The sequence below is a fragment of the Malurus melanocephalus genome, unplaced genomic scaffold (genome assembly GCF_030028575.1).
Source record: "Malurus melanocephalus ecotype Western Australia unplaced genomic scaffold, MMel_1.1 scaffold_6, whole genome shotgun sequence".
NCBI lineage: Eukaryota > Metazoa > Chordata > Aves > Passeriformes > Maluridae > Malurus > Malurus melanocephalus.
In genome coordinates this window covers 1,118,169-1,135,614 of record NW_026623238.1, presented here as the reverse complement: position 1 = coordinate 1,135,614, position 17,446 = coordinate 1,118,169, and the positions used below count along the sequence as shown (strand labels likewise).

General features: G+C 41.2%; 1 long non-coding RNA gene across 5 annotated transcripts in view; it reads right to left on the bottom strand.

Annotated features, from left to right (window-relative positions):
- The window catches only part of LOC130576744 (uncharacterized), a 210,895-nt gene that overhangs the window by 82,371 nt on the left and 111,078 nt on the right, over positions 1 to 17,446 (bottom strand). For 2 of the 5 annotated variants that reach the window (XR_008965703.1, XR_008965702.1), the window contains exons 1-2: positions 16,132 to 16,221; positions 15,402 to 15,538 (exon numbers count right to left, since the gene is read on the bottom strand). This is a non-coding gene — a long non-coding RNA (uncharacterized LOC130576744). Of the gene's footprint in view, positions 1 to 15,401; positions 15,539 to 15,758; positions 15,882 to 16,131; positions 16,222 to 17,446 lie in introns of those variants that run through there. The other 3 variants (XR_008965704.1, XR_008965705.1, XR_008965706.1) reach the window with 2 other exon arrangements.

Here is a 17,446-nt window from a genome sequence, read left to right as displayed (position 1 = left end):
AATCGTAGTGAAGTTGAATTGGCTTCCCACAGGTCACCAAACACTGTGTCCAACATTACTGACTTTTGGTAGCCGTAAGCTTAAGTTAGGCTTGCGCTCTAACTAGAACATAGCAGCTTCATAGCCCAGTGTCAGCTTTGGGAGCTCCAAAGGCTCCCAGCTATGCCTGGAAAAGAGATGAGCGTGTAACAGGAAGTGGCCTGTGAAGCAAGAAGCAGCCTTCCTCATTTACCAAAAGTTCCCTTTTCTGCTCAGCTCCTCTCCCAGACTCATTTGGACTAGCAGAGGCATATACCAGTGCAGTCCTACCTGTCAGCAGRGAAGAATGTTTATGCATCTAATCCCTCTATCTCTCTACCAGAACTTTGCTCTTGGATCTCCTCAGGCTCCTGATAACCTCCTATGTTACCACAGCTGTTTGTTTAACACAAACCCATAAAATTCTTGAGGTTGCCACATCGCCCTTTTCTCCTGTCCCCACCCAGGATCTCCTCATCTTCTTACACACAGTAAACAATTCCCCACAGGGTCCACATTTGTTGTGATAACTCGCCAGCCCATTAAAACTTCAACTCTGACGCACACAATGCAGCAAGCTTGTGCAGAGCTGTCAGGTAAGACTTTGCTGATGCACTCAGACCTCACCAATAAAATAATATTTGTGTTCTCAAAACCATCTGCTGAAGTCTCCCAGAATGCTGTAGCAAGAGCTACAAAGTATTTTTAAGGGGGRRAAAAAAAAAGAGAGAGAGAAAATATTTTTCACCATAGAGACTTCAGCAAGCCTAAGCTTATGTAGACAGGGTGGAAAGCATTTTGCAAAGGCATAAAGACAGTTTTGTTCTGCTCACTTATACAGTTCCTTTGGTTGAGTACAAATTGGATGCAAATAGTACCATAATCAAGTATTTCTGGTTTGGTCCTTGAGTGGGCAGAATACAACTGAAATCCAGATGATCCACATTTTTTACATCAGGTAAGCCAGGATCACATACAGGACAAAACAAAGCAATTTGCAAATGTCCCTATCTAGACTTTAGGTCTGAAAAATATGCTGAGCTGTTTGTGCTTGTTTGGAAACAGTTGYAAGCCTAGGTCAGCAAGAAGGTCTATTTTGCATTGCTTTATGCCTGCCTGACACAAGGTCCTGTGCAATTATTTCTGTGCTAAGGATGTCTGTTTGAGGTGCAAGTCCTAAGTTCCCTCCCCTGCAGACTCAAGAATATACTCTGACAGACTGTATTATGAACAGTTTCTTCATTCAGTTGTCTCTTAACAATTAGATTCCCTTTTTGATAAACACATAGGTCTAAATTTACACAAATGTGCAGCAAACACAGCCAAAAGAGAGAGAATGAAAGTATTGGTCAATCAGTATTAATAACCACTGTCTTAATACTACAAATATCTGAAAGCATTTCTGTCTACCTGCCTTTCTGGAAGTCCACAGCCTATTTCCCAATCAAAGACAACGTGCTGCCCATGCAACAGCAATAAAGCTGTCACACCACCTTCGGCTGTAACTTGCAATCTGTCCATATCCAATACTTCATTGAAAAAGAAAAGGTGCAGGCCCTAAATCTGGATGAATTGATGGGCAAAGGGCTGTGCTGCCTAAAGTTCAGCTCACTTTTTTCTTAGCAAAAGCATTTAAATCCTCTAATGGAGATTTATGTCATTTTGTCTGGGTGCCTTTCCCACAGAGGCTCCAGAAATTAATCATGCTTCCTCCACAATCATGGAAACATCCCCAAGTTAGCATGAAATTACCTTTCCATTTTTTTTACCTCATTTTCCCACCTGTCTCTCTCCTCCAAAAATACCTGTACTGGCTGAAAATATCGCATACTATATTTTACACTTATGCAGAATTTTATTTGTGATAGTTAACAAGATTCTGCAAATGATTAGAACTGTAACATCTTCAACATTTCTTAATTTGTTTTACAGACTTGGCTGCTTTTTGATCAGACTACAGACACCTGTAAATTCAATATCTTTAGAGATATTTTCTTATTTTGCAATTTCACATAGCTACAGACTTGTGATTCATTTTAGAGACAAATGACCAGCAATAAACTATTCCCTTATTTATTATTTTTTGCTACGTTTCATGTTTCATTCGAAGATGTAAAACACTCTGACAAACAGGAACTGAAAAATAAAATATTGAAGCAAGAAGCTCTGTTTGTAAGTGTCAGTGTAATATATGCAAAAKGAAAGATATTTTATAAAACCTATTAATAAAAATATTCCCAAGCGAAACCAAAGTTAACTGCAGTATTTCTAGTCTACTTTAAACAATATTGGTTTCATAACTAATTATCTCGCAATTACTAATATTTTTCCTTGATGAACTCTGTGCTGCCTCATCCTAATGAAAGTGCTGCAAGGTAATACAGCAGTTACATGACAATGCAAATAGGACCCATTCAATTTGCACAAAAAAAGGTTGCAAGGAGCAATTAGCACTTCATTAATATGATATAAAATGCTAATTTGCCATATATCCCAAGTGACTCAAAACTCCTTTCCATCCATATGTGCAAATAATAGTTAATATGATGCAGTGTGTGTGAACCAGGTTCACGGTGCATTAGCTGGAATCCCCGTGTCAGTTTTCAGTATAATAGCTATTAGTTAATATGAACAGTAGCTCACATTTAACCTATGACAACAGTGTTAAATGATAAAAGGATCTGTTGGCAGCAATATCTCATAATTCCACCCCTGTAAAGTTCTCCCTTCCTTGCTATCCAGGATGAAGTATTGGAAACTGACTTCTAATCTAATTTATAAAGCAGATTGAAATGAAGTGCTGGTAGCACTCAGCTCGGCTGCTCAGCATTTTGAGAAGCAAGATCATTCCTGGTGAATTGCACAGCTCAGGCATTCAATCACACACTGGCAGCTTCTAATGATCAAAGTATTTGACTTAAATAATTGATTTATTTATACCAGTAAAGAAGCTCCAGGGGGTTGTGAATATTATGAGATATAATCACACCACTAGGGAATTAGAGACACTCAGATGTGCCTTGTGCTTGCTAATGCCCTACGGGTGTGATTAGGATATCACACATCAAAGGAATTTGCTCTAAAATTTTTCACATAATAAATTAATAAAAATAATTTATTTAAATAATTCCATTGAYTTAACAGGACAGATCTGATGCAAGATACAGTATGCAGAGAACTACAATGAAGTGTGTTGATCTAGGACACTACAGAAGCCCTGACCATCTTCAGTTAACACCCAAGCACCAGCAGGATCCTCTGCCTAGCGGGTCCCCTACGAGGTATTAGCATCACCTCAAAGCTTACTGTCTGMAATGAGCATTCCCAGAGATTTCAGTCAGCCTGCATTGTCTGAGGTGGAGTAAAATGGTGCTCCTCCAACAAATCCCTTCAAGAAGGGAAATGCTGATTAACAGTGACATACAAGGCGGTGCAGCATTCTGGCACAKGCAGGCAAAGCAAGGGCTGCACTACCTCATGGAGAACCCAGGCTCTTCTGGCCAGACTGTATATTCAGATATTTTGACACCTACTTTAATGGCTTGTATGGCTTGACTATTGCATACTACAAGGATTTTACAGTCTTTAATGCACTTCTTACCCCAGCATAAAATGACATTAGGGAAGAGTTCTCATTTCAGTCAAAATCAGAAATTGAGTTACCCAGACACCAAATAACCTGCTCAAGGGAACACTGACAGTCTGGGCAGACCAGGGGATTAAACCTGTACTGACCTTCTACAAAATGCTTCAAAAAATTTCAGGAACACACCAGTTTTTCCACAACGATACCACAGSAACAGGCAATTAACATCATGTTATCTTTAAACTAGTGTGCTGTAAGGGAAGTATTTAGATATTCCGCTTTCAGAAGTACAATCCTTGTCTTTATCCAAGGACCCACAGGGAAGCATTTATGGCAGCGACAGGAAAAACAAAAGCATCTTTTTAGAGAAGAGTTGTGAAAAAAAAAAACCCTGTAGATCCTTTTAGAGCCACAGAAAGGCATGGAGACTGAAAGCAAAATTTGGGGGCAATTTGTGCCTTGGACAAACTAGTACTCCAGGTGCAAAACATGATTGCTGTCCTTGAGTTGCAGAAAGAACGAGCAAATAAAACTCTTTGAACCCATGTCTTAACTTCCCTGGGGTCAGGCCTAGTCTGTTTTATATTGCTTTAGTGCACTCCTAAGGTGTTGCAAAAGAACTCCAGAACTGCAATGTTGTTTAAACAAGCCATGCAAGTTCTAAGTGAAGAAATCAACAGCAATTACAAATTCCYGCAAAAGCAACATCTCTATTACTAAAATTAGAAAGGGAAAGGCGTCAAGAGATTTGTTCATGCCTATGGGAAAAGCCTGAATCTGTGTTTGACTTTTCCACACTAAAGCTTCGTTCCCATCCTTGCGTATGTGTTCTGATTTAGGAAAAACAAGCATTGTGTGTGCTGGCTGGGTCCACTATCAAGCCACAGAATGAGGTACCCTTGGGCACATCACAAATCAGATGTCCACCATGTGCTTTTATTGCAAGGATCACATCCAAAATCAACTTCAAACGCACCCAAAATTCAGTCCCTCTCTCTTAGTGAGTTCAAAAGAAACTCTCCTGTCTCATAATTTCAGGATTTGCACTGAGCCTGGAGTCATGCAGTCCACTGACCTTGCTACATGTAGCATGCTGTGTTGAAAATAAATGTACACTTTTTTTTTATGCTGACACCCTTTTTTTACATTTTTCCAACATGCACATAACACATACAGCCTGCCCTGCAGATGCAGTTTCACTRAAGTGCACAAGAGGACTTTTTTACTCCCCAGCACCAAGGATCCATYGCTGTGCACTGGTTAGGCTGTGTCAGAACTTCAGCAAGGGTACAGGACCCACATTTAGGTAGGGCTTAAACATGCCTATATGCATGTAACATGATGTGTGTTTGCTTTCTACTGCTTATGTTTCTCATAGGCCTGGGCTCTCCCAYGCCCATTCACCCTTGTAGAACTGAGTTGAACACAACTACCATGAGGAATCATGAAAACTCAGAAAATGTCTTTCTATCCAGGCCCACCTTGTAAAAAGTACAAAAAGTCTATAAAACCCTGACATATGTATCATCATTACAGACAGAATCATCACCAATTTGACCCCAATTTAAAATTCTTAGTTTTTTGTGTGACTGCCAACTACAGCTTCAACAGCTACCTGATCTGAGGGAGGCCTGTGYTGCCTGGGAAATCTCAGATGTAATCCCAGTTTGGATTATAACACAGTTTAATAATTCTGATCCTAGAGATATCCCAGTATGCATCCCACAGCACGGCTGCTGAAAATACCAGCAGCCTACCCTTGAAGCAGACTGTCAAGTTTACAAACAGCCAGCAGAGATCAAGGATTATTAACAACATCGGCTCTCAGAAYTGAGGGCTTTTTAAACAGTGTCTGTTTTGTTATCTATATCAGCCATGACCTGTGTGTTATTCTCAAGGATAACAACAGCTACACCACCTTGAGCAAACCAACTACTTAGGAGACCAGAGAAGGGAATCACTGTGAGAGAGCTCACAACAGAGGGCAGCCCCTGAGTGTCTGAGCAGTGAAAATACYGATTCTTGAATGCAGACAAAACTWGAATGTCAAGGAACAAAATAGTATTAAAAGCTGAAGCTTATCGATGTACAAGAAATTTCCATGTTTATTCATAACTGAAAATATTATTTGTATTTATATGGGATTGAAACTCCTCTCTTTTTGTGTACAACAATATTCTTTGTTTAGCTCCAGTGATGGGTGGACAGCATTTCTCAAGCCCAAACCTCAGCAGAACAATACCCAACACGAAGGGGCCCAGTGTCTACATTAACATAACGAGAGCAGGCTGACCAGCAAGCCACGACTGATGTCAGAGGCAGGAAGGTAATTGCATGTTAAATACAGCTGTTTGAACCACAGAACAAAAGGGATTCAACAGGAGCTTTCATGTGCAAGACCTGGCCCTGAAGGCTCAGCTGAAGTGAATCAAGAATGGTGTTAGCTAACACATCTTTGCACAAGCCAAGTCTCAAACTTGCCTCCATCCTCAACCTCCATTGCAGGAATCCAGTCTGAAGGTAACAGCGACCTGAATCACTCTGCCAAATCACATCCAAGTGGAAGATACAAAATAAAATAATACAGTCAGGAAAGAAATACACTTTGGGGCATAAAAAACCAAGAATAGATTCAGCAATGGCAGTGGGCTTTGTAACTTAAAAACAGGGGGTAGCCCTCCTCCAAGGARCAGCCTTCCCTTCTGCAGAAAGCCACTCTTCCTTAGCCTCTCTCACTGCATGAATTCAGTTAGAAGACTCTCTCCTTCATCCCAGTGGTTGTGTTCCAGGCATTGYGAAACTTTAGTGCTGGCAGAGTTTGCAGCTGTAGGAAGTCAGATATAAGCCCCAGTGCCCCAGGGTGCTGCTGGCAGTGGAGCCTGGGAGCCCTATCACCAGCTAGGGCCTTCAGCACRCAGAAAAAACTGTTAAATAAACCACAGACTTGGTGATCAACAAAAGACCTGCCTGCTCATTCTGCCTGGAAAGGAAATTCCCTCCTTTTGAGCTGGCTGTTAATGTGCCACTCTTCTCTGAAAAAATACCTGATGTAAAATGACACCCTCTACCCAAACCAGCAAAGCTCCTCAGCAAAATTTTCAAATCTGGGAGTTAAGCTAGATGATTGAATCCACACTTGCTCCCTGCAATAGAGCAAAGGATTTTCAGGGGCAGCTAAAAATCAGCAGCTCTGAGGACAAGCAATATGACAGATGTAAGAGCAAATGTGAGGCACCGTAGTCTCAAGATTATTGCTCTGGGTACTGACTTCCTGCTCTGGACACCCACTACTCACAGAAAGTGTCACCCTACCTTGCATGGCTGCCTGCTCTGTATTCCTCCTCCCCATTTTGGGACCAGTGGGGCCTTCATTCTGAGCAGAGGTTTGCAAATTGAATAAACAAAATGTTATTCTTGCGAGGCCAAATTCAGTCCTTGGTGTATGTTTGTAATGATATAGCCAAAACTATCCAGGGAGGAACCCAATGACATGTTTTCACATGAGGGAGAAAGACTATTACTTATCTTTTCAGGCCTTYATATCGCCCCTGATAAAATCAGGGAAATTTGTCTTTGCTTTCAAAGAGAGCAGAAACTGCACTATAAATTTAAAACTGAGTTTTTGAGGTGTTTTATCTGACTCCTACCTTTTACAATGAACTCCCAAAATGGGACAAGCTTCTTTGCCACCAATTAAAAAAAACCAAACATAGAAATCATTACTCTCTTGCAGACATTGTACATCACAGAAGCACTGTTTTTTTAAGAGCATCCCCCTTTTAATGGAGAACTGCAATGATTTCTAGTAAAATGTTTAACTCCTCATTACTTCAAGTTCCCCACCCCATGGCCAGCCTGACAGCCTTGGAGCCTGTGAAAGGAGGAATTTAATGAGTATACATTAATGTTATATACTTTCCACAGCTCTTGTTCTGGTGTGACCAGATTTATGTATGGAGCAGCTTGAATGTAATTCATCACRATTATACATAACATTTGTGCAGGTAGCACCGTCTCCAAACTCTCCTAGCTGTGGCTGTAGAAAGGAACTGAGAAGTGGTGACACAATGTTCATTTGTTTTGGTGGCAAGACTCAATTAAAACAACATAACAGGGTCTAAAAAAATATTAATCTGTGAAAAAATGTGAAAGTGAGTTAAGTAAAACCTTCAAATATTCCCTTGTTCATGACAAGCTGTGTGGGCTGACAGCTTGTCCCAAGAGAGTGAGAAGTTTTAGAAAAAGCCCTGCTACAAAAGGACTGGCTGTTAAGGCAAATCCCCACAAGTCAGAGACCTGAGGAGGGTGAAGCACAGCTATTGATGCCCAAACACAGAGAAGACATTGTGGAGGAAATATGGGGGATGAGAATGGCAGTGGAGGAAACAAAACAGGGACTGCCTCCCACACAGAGGAACAACAAACCTGTGAAAATAAGAAAGTTCTTCATCACTAGAGAGATTTTTAGGGAAGAAAGACATGTCCCATGGCTTTCAAAATGCTACCTGGGCCATTCATGAACTTCATGTTATCACAGCTTGAGGCATGGGGGGAGACCAGAAGGCAGGTTATTAAAAGTAAAGCAGAAATGCAAGGAGAGTTCTTYGCAAGTAAGCATCAATTCAATTGCTGCTGTCTTCAGAGGGGACAAAAAAAACAATAAGGTGACATCAAKTATTGCTGATTTTCCATTTTTGTCCCAAGTCTGGCAATAGCCAGTGCTGCTCCCAGAGCACCAGGGTCCTCAGGCCTTGTCATCAGACSTCTCATTTCTCAGAGGATTGCCATTCAACAAAATCATGTTTTAAAACCCTTTTTTTTTTTTCACATTCAAGCTATAGTCACGAATGTAATGCAAACTGTTAGACAGTCTCAGTTGGGAGTGGGTGAGAGAAAGATCCATGCAAGGAAATCTCTGAAGCTGAGTGTAACTTCACAGAACTAGGAYTGCTGAAGGRAAGCAAAGCAGTCTTGTTGGTTTACTGTCCAGAGCCATAAATGGATTAYAATTGAAAGCAATGATGATGATKATGATAATTATCATKATAATGATTATTATTGTTATTRYTATTATTATTATTTACAGTAAGTACTTTTAACCAAGATCTTACAGATACTTTCACATATTTGCAGTTACTCCTATGGCTGTTTCATGGCATACTGTACAGGAGTCCTGAAAGACAAAATGCTGTGCCCCAGGATGCAGTTAGAGCAGCTAACAGGACCACAAAACCCCTTCTCCCAAGCCCCAGATCTCACCAAAAGTCTCTAAGAGATCTGTACAGTAAATGCTGGTAAGTGATATGACTATAATGTCCAAAGACAAAAGAAAACGCTGAAGAACAATTCAGCACTAAAGAAAAACACAGACTTTCCTTATTAAAGTATCTCTAAGTGTCTTGTTCAGCTCCTRTGTTCTAATGCATGAGCAGTGAGAGAAGAAATTACGAGAGGCCTGCACATGAAAGAATATGTCCCATTGGTGAGGTTGGATTTTCCCCAAAAYTTTACTCCCCCATAACATTCTTACATGAAGTAAATCCACTAAGAGGAATCTTTTTGTGACCTCCATTCTTCTCAGTGAATTGTCTAACATGGAGGTTGTTCCCACAAAGTAAGCAGAGTGTTCAGCTGTAGAAATTTAATTAAAAGACATCTGTGCAGTTCTTGGAGTCCTCAAAGAGAAGATGCGGCCAGCAAGACCCAGGACAGCCCATWACCAGCCTGGTTTTCTCATGACATGAACTTTCTTGCATACCCCATGGCAGTTTCCAYCAAGAGCAGTATTGCATTTGTTTAAATTTGCATGAAGAACAGAAATACTTTGTTTTTTAGAAGGCAAAATCCTCCCAGCAATTACTTTACTAGATGAGCATCTCTGCTTTCATTTTAAAAAATRAAAGGAGCTGTCTCTGGTGTGTGTCAAGAGCTGCAGGGACTACACGGAGCTTGCGACACTCGATCTGCCAGGGAGATTGAAGGCAGCTCACAGGCCTAAGACAATGCCAGCAGGGCACTCACAGGGAGGTGACAACAGAGCRGCTACATGGCCCTGCAATATCTCACACAGCCTTGCCCTGAGCCTCTGGCRGTCTCCAAAGAGTCTGTGAGAAGGGATGCAGTCCCCGCAAGCATTATTCCTTATTTTTCCCATATTCTACAGCTCTTCTCTGGGCCTGGTAATGCTGAAGTTCATCTCTCTGAGCACAATTAGACAGAATAAAATATCAGGYTTAGCATCAATAATGGCTAAGCAGCTCACCTCCAAATCTCCCACCAAGCTGCACAGCCCTGAACATCCCTCACTCACACAACACGCCTTTGTCTTGAGACCCTGAGAAAACGCCAGGAACGGGGTGTACCATGCATTGTTTTAACATATTCAAAGTTTCTTTTGGAAGGTCATCTCCTGTGCTAGAAATTCTGTGCTCAGGAACTGACAGCAACAAAAATTGCACAGCCCAGCTGAAGTGATGTTGGATGAGCCCTTGCATTGTGAAAATTACAATTAGGAGATGCATCCACAGGCCCCACAGCACTGCAGGAACCCTGTAATAAATATGGCAGAACAGATCATTAATTATCAGATCTATGATCATTTCTTGTAGAGGCAGCATATACTTGTGTCAAAAATGCATGTGCTGCTTTTGAAAAATTCCCATGGACAGAGACAGCAATGTTTCTGCTTGCAAAGGCCTCACACACCAAATTAACATTATCTCCACAGARCTACCTTAGCTGACGACACAGCAAGCACCTTTGTTGATGCTGATACAGAGAAGTACATTAACATAGTTAATGTTTTCCCAGAGTTTGGGAAAACCAGACTCTCTTTCCCCAGCTCCCAGTTGCTACTTCATTACTATTCTCATCTCAAAATCCCAGAGAAAGAGCTAGGGATTTAAAACATATTATCAACATTATAGCAACACTTGTGGAACTTAGATGTAAGTAGAAAAGCGGTCACGGGAAGACTTTGGAGGAATTACTAGAAGCTCGGTCTGTGTGCACTGCTGGAATGCTTAATGCTACTCCAGCAAAGTTCCAGTTTAGTTTTACAAGCATGGCAGCCTTTGCACATTAGCACATGCTATGTGAAACATCACCCCGCCTTCCCAAAATAGCAGCTCTAATGAGTTTCATGGTAGATGTCCCGCTGATCAAACATGGGTTTATGAGCATTGCAAGGAACCAACGGGGCGCCTGAGCATCGGCCCCAGTGCGGAACACTGCAGAACAGCTTCTGCCTGCACAGGCACTGTTGGCTGGCTAATGGACAGGGAGATGAAACACAGCCACTCTGCAGTTCATTAACAAGTTCAGCTGAAACCGTAAAAACCTTTTGAAATTGCTCAACAAAATATTTCAAAAATGTGGTACTCTGGATACACCTTTCTATTGGAGARCAGAAGCTAAGACTCAGTGCTACACATATGACAAAGCTTAAACCTCTCTTCTCCAGCAGACATACAAGAGAAGAAAGGTAAGAGATAAAATGCTTTCCATGATCTCCCTACTTCCACTAAATGTACACAAGCCCCTCTACAAGCTAGCAGTAAGCCTGGGCTCCACCTGAGGGCATCATCTTGACACAAGGACACACATCAGGTTTACCTGCAGTACTGACTCCCTAAATGAGAATATTAACTTCTCCTCCATTCTTTAAGGCTCCTCTAAAAGGCACAAGAACTGGGCAGTGCAATATGGCTCATCAGGCATAGCCAGAACTTCAAGAGCCTAAAGATAAGTTTCTCTGGCAAGGTGGATCACATTGCTTCTATGAAAGTATGAAAAGCAGTCAACATACTGTAATTCCAATTCCTAACATATGGTCAGACACATGCTAGTCTTCTATTTAAAACATCACTATTTTGCCACATGGCGAGAAACACACACAACCAGAGAAGTGGAACGACAAAAAAGCCACCTTGGTCCACAACCAGGGGGAAGGCACAAGGCCATAGCTCATAGAACCAAGAGAGTGCTGATAATGTGCCTATAGCAGAAACATCCCAGGCACACAGCTGCAAATCCAAAAGCCTTCATACCAAGGAGTCCAGCATATAAAGAAAAGGGTTTTCACACATGATAATTACACAAGAAGGAGTGCCCCATCAAAATACCCAGGCTGCAAATGACTCCCTGCCTACAGCTGCAGGGCTTTGAAGCAGGAGATTGCTGGCCTTGAGCTGGATGGATTGGTTAAACAGACTAAGCTGGATATGACTGGCAAGACTTCAAATTGGGCAAACCTACCTCAGAGGCAGAAAGGAGAAATATTGCCAGTATTACACAGCTTTTAAGTTCTCGTCACCTGCCAGAGAAGCTCAGCAAGGTGAACTCCTGTGTTCCCATCAATTTCCCCCTACAATATCTATTTCCCAGGGGGCAGGAACTAGGCCTAGTTAAAATAATCAGATCCCAGCTCATAAGATCCTGCCCTCCTTTCTGCACCAGGAGAACCATGCACTGGTATGCATTGCTCAGCCTCTCACTATCATACATACAATTAAGTTCAGCTTCTAAAAGTTCCACCAGTAATTGGAGCCAGCTGCAACCTTTCTGACACATGCTAATTGCCAGTAATGATTTAAGTGCAGTCAATTCACATGCTGCAATTGTTTTAAATAAAGGAATCTCTMGTACCTTTTCCTTGAGAAAAATCTGTTAATCTTTGCTGCTGACTTATCAAATCCTCCAGTCACCTGTTTGCCATCATTTTCATGAGCTGATAACGTGTTTATTAGAGCCATAATATGCAGGTGGAAGCATAAAGGTCTCATTTGGTGGAGTATGAATTCTGTCTCATACATCTGCATGGAAAAGCTTGGTTTCACCCTTCAGCTGTGTCTCAGAAAAGAATAAGTTCCAAAATAGTATCTTTTATTCTTTTCAAATGGAATATTAGTTCTTTTAAGCTCTGCACATATCTCAAAGTAGCATTTGGATGTGCATGACAGGTTGSTTTTTGTTAAGCTCCAGATATCATCACTGCCTATGGTAAATCCATCCAGCATTAGTTAATTTCATTTTAATTGTATTCTCCTTTTAATTATTTTTCATATATAAAAGCAAGTTCTACAAAATAATAAAATGCCATGTGGATTCTATAATAATGGTTTAAAGTTCTTCTCTCTAAATATTTTAGTTTCCTGCAGAACACCTGACCTGAGATATTGTATACAATACACTTCAGGCAGAATGAACTCATATCTATTTGGAAGTTTTATTTTCCATTCTGCAGTGTTTGGGGCTTATGGTTGGGATTTGGGAGTTTTTTAGGGGGTTGYTTATTTTAGGGGGGGAGAAGTGTCTATTTTTTAAGGCACACTAGTGAAATTACTACAGTCTGTGCACTGGGTTTATCAGTTCACTTTTTCCACCACTGAGTTACTCAGAGTAGACAACCAGACAGCAAATGGATATTCTGCTGCAGCTGAGTTTACTGTCCCTTTGGCTGCTTATGTGTGTGATATACTGAATGTCCTTAGCTCCTGGGGCAACATAAGCCCAGCCTTAAATGGGGTCTGACCCAGGTATCTGCCATCTCCTGAAAGATATTCATAAATCTGGCCTCACCTGTGAGATTTTGCAGGAGAGAAAAAAAAAATGTATGGACCCGAATGTGAAGGGATGATGTTCTGCCATATATTTTTAACTATATGAAAGAGAAGAGAAATAAGTAAAAAAAAAGTACTGACTAGCCACTCAAGGAATGAAGGCAGATTTTTCATGTGAAAGAATAAGCGTGAATCCAAAGAGAAAATATATAAGAAATGGGGGAAAAATGTAAAAAAAATAAAACCTAAATTATGTTTGGGACAAACTTTCCAGCTACAAGGGGAATTTCACCTGAGTTAGGATTCCTTGACTTGGATCCCGAAAATATAAAGTAGGGGTCTAATTCTAGGACAGTAAGTGGTTTACTATAAAACAAATCTAGCATATAATAATTTCCTTCCACAATTCCCATGACTTGTGGCACAGACCCAAAACCTCTTCCATGATTCACGTCCAAGCCTCCCAGGAGAGATGTGATGGTCAGATTGTTAGTTTTAGTGTATGAGTAGTTTGGGTGAAATGACAAATGACAAACCCTCAGTCCCGCTGTGGAGAAGAGATGACCACAGTTATGAGCAAAGGGCAGAGCTACTCTGGCAGTTTATTATTAGCATCTTGAATACACGTAAAACACGTTGTGTTTTTTTAAGGTAAATAACATTTTCCTACCAAACTGGCCAGTCCTCAGGGACAATTTGTTAGTCATTCCATAGCACAGGCCAATTCCTCTTTTCCAGAGAGAACAGAATGTCTCAGCAGATCCAATAGTCTACCGGGCTGATGTTCTGAGGCGCCTTACAACTCCTAAAGTCTGCTTCTGTGCCCAGTAATCTCCTGAATCTGCATTTTACACAAACTCTGAGCCAGTGCTGACCATGCCCAGACTAACACCTCCTGGAATAGCCTTCCCTACCGCTGAAAACCTTGCCAGAGTAAATAATGTACCAGTTTGCTGATGCAGCCTATTCCAGAACTCCTCCTAGCTTTAACCTTTCCAAATAGTCCCTAAATGTAAAATACAGTTAATCTATGCCTCTGACTCATCAAATTATTCWTTCCAAATTTTATGTTTGTTGTTAATTACCCCCTTTTTTCTTCCTGTTTGCAGAATAATCACGGATCAATCCATCAAAACATGCAGAGAACAGCCTCATGGTCTTTGCTCATAACTCATGGCTCTTGATAGAAGAGTGATCATTTCTACCACATTTTATTTCCTCCTTGTCCCTGAGTACTTGACTGAAATTCTTGAACTCAGGAGAATACTGACAAGCACCAATTAATGTAGGTACCTTTGACACAGCAAGGCAGAAAAAAAAGGCATTTCTACTAAAATTTGTGAGCATTCCAGATTCTCCAGTTTTTCTAAAGACACCTCTTAGATATCCCAGTATGAGCAAACAAAATAGTATTGGAGGATATAAAGACAAAATAATGAAGAAAGAAATTGAAAAAACCTTGCAACATTTGACTGTAAAAGCTATCACTGGAGAGATCATATTATGCAGTTAGYTCTATCTAACCACCTCACCCAAAACTTGTGGCAGTTAGAGATAATTCAACAGTGGAAAGCAGAAAGGCAGAGGTCTGCCTCAAAGGGCCAGCAACATCCTTTTTTTCCTCTCAGAGCAGTTCCTAGTTCATGTGTGGTGTCCCACACACCCATTGGACCACGAGCTCTGAGTGGGAGCACCAAGCCAGTGATTCCTGTTTTTGAAGGGGAAGTGAGTGGAGAGACAGGAGGAGGCAAAAATGGTGGTGACTGCCAGAGAAGCAGAATTTGAAAATCAAGATTTCCCAACTGAGCTTAGAAGAAAAGATAACTGAAAAAAGAACTATGTCTCCTTGCATATTTTCCGACACTTCCCAAAAATGTATCTAAATAGCACCAGTCTTATCAGATAGAGGCACTGAGAGATGGAGGTGAGCCAGCTGACAGCCATATGAGCAAAAGAGGGCAAGGGACAGGAAACATGAAAGCTCAGGCTACTGCAGAGCAGGGGAAAGCATATGCTGSTATTTCCCAGGCAGCCCCTTTGAGCATGGAGAAAGAAGCACAGAAACAAAGCAGGCCATGCCTGAAGCCCTGGATGATAAACATTTAAGGACAGAGTGGAAAAGAATTGCTTAGAGGCATTACAAACCCAGCAGTGCTGAGTTCAGCCTGGGCCAAGGCATTCTAGCCCAGCTTGCCAAACTTGGAAGTGGCTCCATACAAACCTAAGCAGCCTCTTACCTTCCTATCTGATGGGCTCTTGATGCAGTTCCTCCATCTCCCACGTGTGAACAGTTGTACTGTTATGTTCTTACTTGCTATGGGATACCAGAGCTGTAATGGCAGTGGAAAGGCTGGAGAGAAATCAGGACAAGAACCTAGGATTAAAGAAAAATGCCTGGTTAATCTTCATTAACGAAAAAACCTAAACAGAGTTGCAAGTYTCTGTATTTATCGTGTGAACTATCCTTGAAAACAAACAACCACTAGTCCCCTGAGGACTTTTCCAACAGTCACTGAAGATATATAATGAGGCAATGTTTAAGAGACCTAATTATAAGAAAAAATAAACCTTGATAACCATCTTATCCCACGTACAGCTCCAATATGACTCAGAGTTTATTTTAATAATCCTCTCAGGTTAACACAGCAGAGCCCAAGCTGCACTGTAGCAATGCAGCTACSGAGAGATCATGAAGAGGAGCTGGGAAGTCACCAACAACAGGATGCCTGACTGAACGCAGGTGAAAGACCAGAGATGTGCCATGGAGGGCTGAAAATAGCAGCCTTGAGAAAGCAGGGCTTTGCATTGCAAACTCATATCATTATATCAATTTTGGCCACTTTGCTCTGATCACCTGTGTCAACAAGGCATTTCCTCTGTTCTGTACCTTGAGCCACATTGCTGCACCTGCCCTTGAGGGAGGAGTTATTGGATTAACCCAGCTTCCTCTTATCTGTGTTTACTCACCAAAATTACTCTGCAGAGAAAACTCCCTGAATCAGTCCCGGAGCTGCAGTTTCACTCATATGCAAAAACTCAGATGTAGCATTAAACATGCAGAGCTTAAGAAAAAAAAAAAAAAAAAAAAAGTCTTTTATTGTGAGTAACCACCACAAGCCAAGCTGGGTGAAGTCACTGGGGATTTTTCTTTCCAGCACGCCCACACCACTGGGACTCTTTCGGAGGGACAGACACCTGCAGTGCTGCTGGGCAGAGGCAAACCTTTTTTCCCCACTTTCCCTGCACTGAGGAGAAGAAAGTGGGTAACCACCAGAATAGTGGAGGAAACAGGTTCAGACATGTTACTTTTGCTGCTTGTGTTTGGCCCACAGCAAAAAAAAAAAAAAAAAAAAAAAAAAAAAAAAAAAACACAAAACAAAAAAAGCAAAAGGTGGAGTCATAAGGAATTCTGCTTGCTAACACTAGTGCTGGCTTTGCTCCAAACCTATGACCCTTACAACATGTTGCTGTAGGATTGCTGGGCAAGCTGCTAGAGTCACTGAAGCAAGAGAGAGAAATCCCCAGATTTCCTACTGTGTGTAATTCTGCATAGCGTGAGCTAACCATAACCCCCCTGAGATACCTCTTGGTTTTAGTCTCAAAATGGGCCAAAAAAAGATACACACACCAAAAAAAAATTTAACTTGCTTTATCTTTAAAGCAAGTAAATTCTGATAGCCAAAGACAATAGACTTTAGCAACATTTTGTTACTTAAAGCAGCCTTAGAATCCCAAACTGGGAATAAAACCTCAGAGCTGTATGCCTAATGGTTGAGATGGAGTGAGATACAGCTCCTAATGAGTCTTCCCACTGAACAATCAGCCTCTTCAAGGTGAGCAGAGATTTCAACTGAAGGATAAACAGGAAACTGTTAATGACAACCTTAAAAGGTTAGATAAGGAAACAGGTTCCAAAGTACCTTATATTTATCTACTTGGCTTTCACCTGCARACACTTGTCACCACTTACTGCCTCCTTTGTGGGCCATTAATGACCCACCATATTGCTTGCAGAAGACTTCACAGTAARTCATTTGTATGAAAGAACTGTAAACTCATATCTACTTGGGAAAAAATGAACATGTTCTCCTTAAAGGCAAAGGAAATGGGCCACTTCTCTCAACTGTAAATGGTAATTTGCCTCTGCTGAGACCATTCTCTAATAATACAAGCTCGTACTTAGTCAAAACCAGTCACTTGCATCTTTAATCCAGAAACCCCAAAGATACTCTTTTGGTACATATGCTGAAGCCTTAACATACTGATTTCTAAGGAACAGTAT